The 6,697-nt window shown below is 25.1% G+C and overlaps 1 pseudogene; it reads left to right on the top strand.

Moving 5' to 3' along the window:
- The first annotated feature begins 1,877 nt into the window (after positions 1–1,877).
- LOC143566263 (replication protein A 70 kDa DNA-binding subunit B-like) lies at positions 1,878–5,160 on the top strand (annotated as a pseudogene).
- The last annotated feature ends 1,537 nt before the right edge of the window (positions 5,161–6,697 follow it).

Raw genomic sequence — 6,697 nt, 5'->3', positions numbered from 1 at the left:
TGTCATTTACATTTTCCATTTTCGTTTAAAATTTTATATTTGTTGTTTTTAATTTACAATCAAAGATTTACATATCACATATTTTAAAAATACAAAATTACTTTTGAGAAAAAGTAAACTTTTACTTTGAAAATGTTCACTCTTTCAAAAAAAAAAAACTCTAAATATTCTTTTGAAATCTTAATACAATATTTTTGTTTTCTTTTTAATGTATGATTTTCTTATAACTTTCAAAAAAGCTAGAAAGGTAATGTTGATCTTACTTAAATATCTTTATCAACTTTTATTTCAATCAATAAACACTATTCATATTTGTCATCTATAAGATCAAATTAACCTTTTCAAAATTGTAAAAAAATAATAAATATATATGTCAACTACTTATATAGATTTCATAGGAATGAAAACAAGAATATTTTTTTAGGCTATAAGGAAAAGTTTAACATTTCTAAATATGTGAGCATGTGTTAGACTACTTACGAAGATTATAGATGAAAGAAAACAAACAAATATTCTATTTGACATCACCACATTCATTTGCAAAGTTTCATTTCTGTTTAAAAGCTTAATCTTTTTAGCATCATTTACTTAAAAATTTATTATATTTCATGAGTATTTTTTATTTTTCATGAGTATTTTATATACGAAATAAAACATAAATTTGATCAACATTGAGACTGTTTAAAATTCTAATCAAGATTCAGATTAATTAAATTGTCATTTACATTTTCCATTTTCATTTAAAAGTATATATTTGTTGTTATTAATTTACAATCAAATACTTACATATCACATATTTTAAAAAAGAAAATTACGTTTGAGAAAAAAGTAAACTTTTACTTTGAAAATGTTAACTCTTTCCAAAAAAACTATAAATATTATTTTCAAATCTTAATACAATCTTTTAGTTTCCTTTTTAATGTATGATTTTCTTATAACTTTAAAAAAAATCTACAAAAGTAATGTTGACCTTACTTAAATATGTTTATCAACTTTTCATTTCAATCTATAAACCCTATTCATATTTGTCATCTATAAGATCAAATTAACCTTTTCAAAATTGTAAGAAAATAATAGATATATATGTGAACTACTTATATAGATTTCATAGGAATGAAAACAAGAATATATTTTAGGCAATAAGGAAAAGTTTAACATTTTTAAAAATGTGAGCATGTGTTGGACTACCTACATAGATTATAGATGAAAGAAAACAAACAAATATTCTATTTGTCATCACCAAATTCATTTGCAAAGTTTCATTTGTGTATAAAACCTTAATATTTTTAGCAACATTTACTTAAAAATATTTCACATTTTATGAGTATTTGTGATTTTTTTTTGAGTATTTTATAGAAGAAATAAAACACAAATTTGATCAACATTGAGACTTTTTAAAATTTCAATCATCATTCAAACTAATTAAATTGTCATATACATTTTTCATTTTCGTTTAAAAGTATAGATTTTTTGTTATTAATTTACAAACAAAAATTTACATATCCCATATTTAAAAATTTTAAGTATTCTTTAGATATGTTAATGCATTATGTTTTTTCTTTTTTATGTGTTGTTTTCTTTCAACTTTAAAAAAAGTTCGAAAATTAATCTTCACCTTACTTAAAAATGTTGATAAGCTTTTCATTTTAATCTATAAACACTATTACAATATAATATTTTCAAAAAAGTTTCTCTATTTAGTTATACATTTATGTAACCAACAAAGATTATTTTTGTGCTATTTTTCATATAGCCTAAAATAAATTTTTATTTTCTTTCATGTCTGATCTCTACAAGTACTCCCCCAAGCGCTAACAATTTTGCACGCTCACAGTTAGTTTGTGTTATTTTATGTATTGGATATTTCTTGTGAAGTCATGGAGCACGGGTATGCTCTTAACACTTTTTGTTGTTAATACATTATTTATTTATATCAGCTAATAAATACTATTTTTTTTCTTACACGTGCATCAAATTTTTTTACAGAAACATCACATATTTGAAGGATTTGGATTTGGCTCGTCGTGATTACACTGTTAAGGTTCGTGTAATCCGTTTGGATTTGGCTCGTCGTGATTACTCAATTGAAATGATTGTTGTGGATGAACATGTATATCTTCATCCATTAAGTTTATACATTTTATTTTAAATTATGTTTATCTTATTTTTCATATCTTTTTGACCTATACACTTTACTTATAGGGAACCACAACGCAAGCTAATGTTCTTAGAAGATGGTTTCCCAAATTTGAACATCTTCTTAATGAATCAGGTTATTTTTACTTATATCTTACTTTTATAGTCAATATTACTTTTACTTTGAACAATTGATATCATATGTTGATTTGTTATTTGTTTTTAGATAAAATTTGAATTTATATTAAAATTTGTTACTAAATATTGATAACATTTACTATATTTTTCTTGAGTATTTATACTCATTTTTTGAATAATTGTTTACACTTAACATTTATCTTCATTGAATATTTATAAGATTTGAACATATGTTATAAAATTAGTATGTAAAATTAACTAATATTAGAAATAGTTGTTATATTGTACTTGAATTATAATTATTTGTATTTTGTAGATTTTCATTTTTACAGTATTGACTATAACATTTTGTAATATATTACTAATTTTTGAAGTTATGATTAAATCAAAAAATAATTGTTAGATATGCTCAATGAATCAGCTTATTTGTACTATTATCTTATTTTTATAGTCAATATTACTTTTACTTTTTGACAATTCATATCATATGTTGATTTCTTATTTGTTTTTAGATTTCATTTCGAGTTTAATTAAATTCACAACATATTTTTTTATTATATCTTATTTATACTTCTTTAATTTTACTTTTGTAGACTACCATTTCTTTGTGAGGCGAACAATTGGTTTGAATGACTCAAAGTACAAATATGTCAACAACCAAAATAAGCTGAGCATTTTTGTTGACAGTGATGTGTTCCCACGTTTTGATTTTTGTGGTCCAATATATGGATTTTCTTTCACAGACTTTAAGGATATTGTTGAAAAAACTGTTCCTGATAATCAAGCTTTAGGTAAAGAAATATTAATTATTAATTTTTATATACTTTAATATTTTATATATTCATATAAAAATTATTTTTTCAGATGTTATTGGTTTTGTTGCTGATGTTAAAGATCTGAAGAAATTCAAGACATCAAAGGGTAAAGACACAAAGAAAGTCAATGTCATTCTTCAAGATCTTGAGTATGTATATTTTTTTATTTTATAGTTTTTAAATTTAGTTTGTAACCGCTTTTATTGAAATCTTTTATTTAATTCTGTTTTGCAAGGATGAATTCAATTTACTTGTCTTTGTGAGATTCTTATGTTGATTCTGTTTTGGAGCATTGGCAAAACAGAAATGAAAATGGTGTTATTGTTGTTCTACTCCAGTTTGGCACATTGAAGTACTTTGGACGTTTCAGTTATGTGAACAACTGTTTTAATGTTTCAAAGCTATTTGTGAATTCTGACATTCCTGAAATTACTTCATTTTGAAACAGGTATTATACTTTCATACGAAAGGATTCATATTACAACATATTACTATTTTACAGCAAAGGTTTTATTTTATTCACTAATTATTTCAAATTTTATCAGCCTTCTTCAAAACTCTGCTGGTTCATTGTGTTCCACCCAATCATCTAGGTTATCTGGAATGTTTTTATCCCTCTATGATGAATATGTTGCAAGGAGCGAATTTATCAACATAGCTGAGTTAAATCTGAATGAGGTAAACTTTATTTATTTTTTTATTATAAAATATTTTGGTTATGTTATAATAGAGTTAGCATAAATATAGATGAAGTCTGTTGTTGTTGTTGGTATTGTTCGGATGATACAAGAAGAATTGCCATGGTATTATTTTGCTTGTAAAGCTTGTCACAAGAAGGCTACCAAAAGGGGCGATAGTGATGAACCTACTGTGGGTGTTTTGGTTGATCAAGAAGATGTTTTTGAATGTAAAACATAGACTTGCAATAATACTGTAATTGAAGTTGTTGAAAGGTTTTAATTATATTTCAACTTTATGATCATACTTTTTCTTATAAACATACCAGCTTACATAATACATTACTTATGCAGGCTGAAAGTCCCAATTGTTGTTCAGGATTTCACTGGAAGTGTGTCTTTGACAGTTTTTGATAGAGAGGCTTCGAAAATTCTCAACACTACTACAAAAGCATTAGTTGAGAAACATGCTGCTGTAAGATATGATTCTGATTTTGTATACTTTCTGACTTAGTTTGTTACTTTTAAATAACTAATTGATGTTAATATGTTTGTAAAATGTTACAAACAACAGGGTGGTGAGAAAGCTTTGTATCCTAATGAGTTCGAGGTTCTTGTGGGTTAAAAGTTTGCTTTTTGGATTGATATCACCCGGTTTAATCAGAATAACAACTTCTAGGTTTTTGGAGTTTCGAAAGTCATTGATGATGCTAATATTATCTTTGAGCTTCAAAAGAAGGCAAACAATGTTGAGGTAATACATTTACATTGAAATATATTGAACATACCTTTTTTCACCAACAAACTGTGATGGTCTATTTTTTTTGTTAATTGTAATTTGAAGATTCTGCATGTTTGACCAAGTGTTTAAATGATAGTCAGTCTCAAGACACAGTGAACCTGAATGTATGACCTTTATAGAATTAAAATTATTTAAGCTATTTACAGTATTATATATTTATTTCAACCTTATATAATTTTTTTTAATATTTGAATTTGATAATTTATTTGTAAATACATATTAGGTTGAAAACCTTGGTGGTATTGACTCAAGTGAAGCTCTCAATTCAATGGTATTTACATCAATTTTCATTTGTATATTTTTGAATAGAAAATATATCATTTACTTACAAGGTTATTTTATAAATTTATAGGCTGTTGATGGAATTATGGATGATAATGTCATTACTCCAGCTGGAACCAAATGTAATGACAAACTCATTGGGAAGCATGATGTTTGTGAAACTGCAACTTTTAAGAGGAAATCAAAAAATCCATGTTTCAAGAAAAATTTGATGAACACTTACGATGTTGTTGAACTTGGGGACATGTCAACCACCAAACCTGTTTCTGATGGCAAACCTGCCCTGCTAATCCCCAAGCTCGAAAAATGAAGTGTTTATCTTTATGTTTTTAATGTTCCTTTATGTTATTTTCAAGTCTTTTTAATTATGTTTGTTGTTTAAGAACAATTATCTAATCTTGGAATCATTCCAAGGTTTATGGTTTTATTGTTGTATTTCCTGCTGTGTACCATTTGGTTTAAGACAATTTGAAAATTTATCACTATGTTATGGTTTTTAATTTAATTTATGTTTGTTTTATATTAATATTTTAAAGTATTACATGTTTTTAATCTGACCAAAAACTTCAATTTGGAAATACTTAACACTTTAAAATGTTTGTAAAAGTTTAATTTTAATGGAAAGACATTTTTTGGAAAGACTTAACATTTTAATCATTTAGCATGTTATACATTACAAATTCATTTTCATAAAACTATTAATTTTAATGATTAAAAATCATTTTATACAGATCAAAATCAAAAATCTATTGAAGCAAAGGTTATGAGACAGAAAAGAAAGTTCGAAATGGCTGTAAAAAAATGCCAACAATTTCATGCACGATGCAATTTACAAGGTTATTTTCGTAAGATATTTATTAAAAATTATAAATATAGAGATATTTATTAACAAAAGTTAGAATTTATTTTGTCATACAGAATCCCAGATACTAAGCCCACAATCTCACACAACAAATGGTATAATATTTTTTATATTTATATTTACTTATATAATTACAACTTATATTATTTACATATAGATTTTAAAGAAAGAAGACAAAACAGAAAACAAAAGATGCACTCATTAAATTTAAGCCCAAATTTTCAAGCTAATTTAAGCCAAAATTTTCAAAGGTAATATATCTAGATATATTGTTATTTATAATACATCCATCATAACAATTCATATTCATGATTTTGCAGCATCTTTGGAAGAAATCAATTTAACTTCCGACATTCTAATAACACAACCAAATATGCACCATGGAAAGGAAAATTATGTTTCCCATCAATCAGTTACAAATCTTCATAACATTATTACCTCTTCAGATTACAATATTACACAACCACTATCAGATATTACGAACGGTATATTTTTACAGCTACACTTATCTTTTATACTTGTCCTTTAGATGATGATACATATTTTTATGTATATGTTACTATTTACTTATAATGTGTCGTCTATATATTATAGTGTCTATTAGCAATGATGATAATAGGAGTCCACAGTTTTTTCGGCGCATTAGAAAGCAATATCTTCATTCTAAAAAAGCAACCACTCAATCTTCTTACGCTAACAATATTAAAGCATCTTCATCCAAATCAAAAAAACAAAATAAATCTAATACATCTACATCAGATGTAATAGAACAAGATCAAGATGATGATGCTGATGATGTAGAATTAATGAATCAAATTTTCTCTGGTGAATCTAAAGCTAACAAATTTTCTTTATTTCATTATCTTTTATTAAAAACTCAAATTTTACTATTTTATAATGAAGTATTAATAAATGTAATAATTAATTTTGGTCAGATTATTTAGATCATGGATGTGAAAGATGTAATGCAAAATTGTGGAAGGAT

The sequence above is a fragment of the Bidens hawaiensis genome, unplaced genomic scaffold, assembly GCF_021521415.1.
Source record: "Bidens hawaiensis isolate Kalapana, Puna unplaced genomic scaffold, B.hawaiensis_p1.1 tig00022863_1, whole genome shotgun sequence".
In the NCBI taxonomy this organism is placed as follows: Eukaryota; Viridiplantae; Streptophyta; class Magnoliopsida; order Asterales; family Asteraceae; genus Bidens; species Bidens hawaiensis.
Note: the sequence above shows the minus strand (reverse complement) of the source record. Positions and strands in the feature narration are given on the sequence as shown.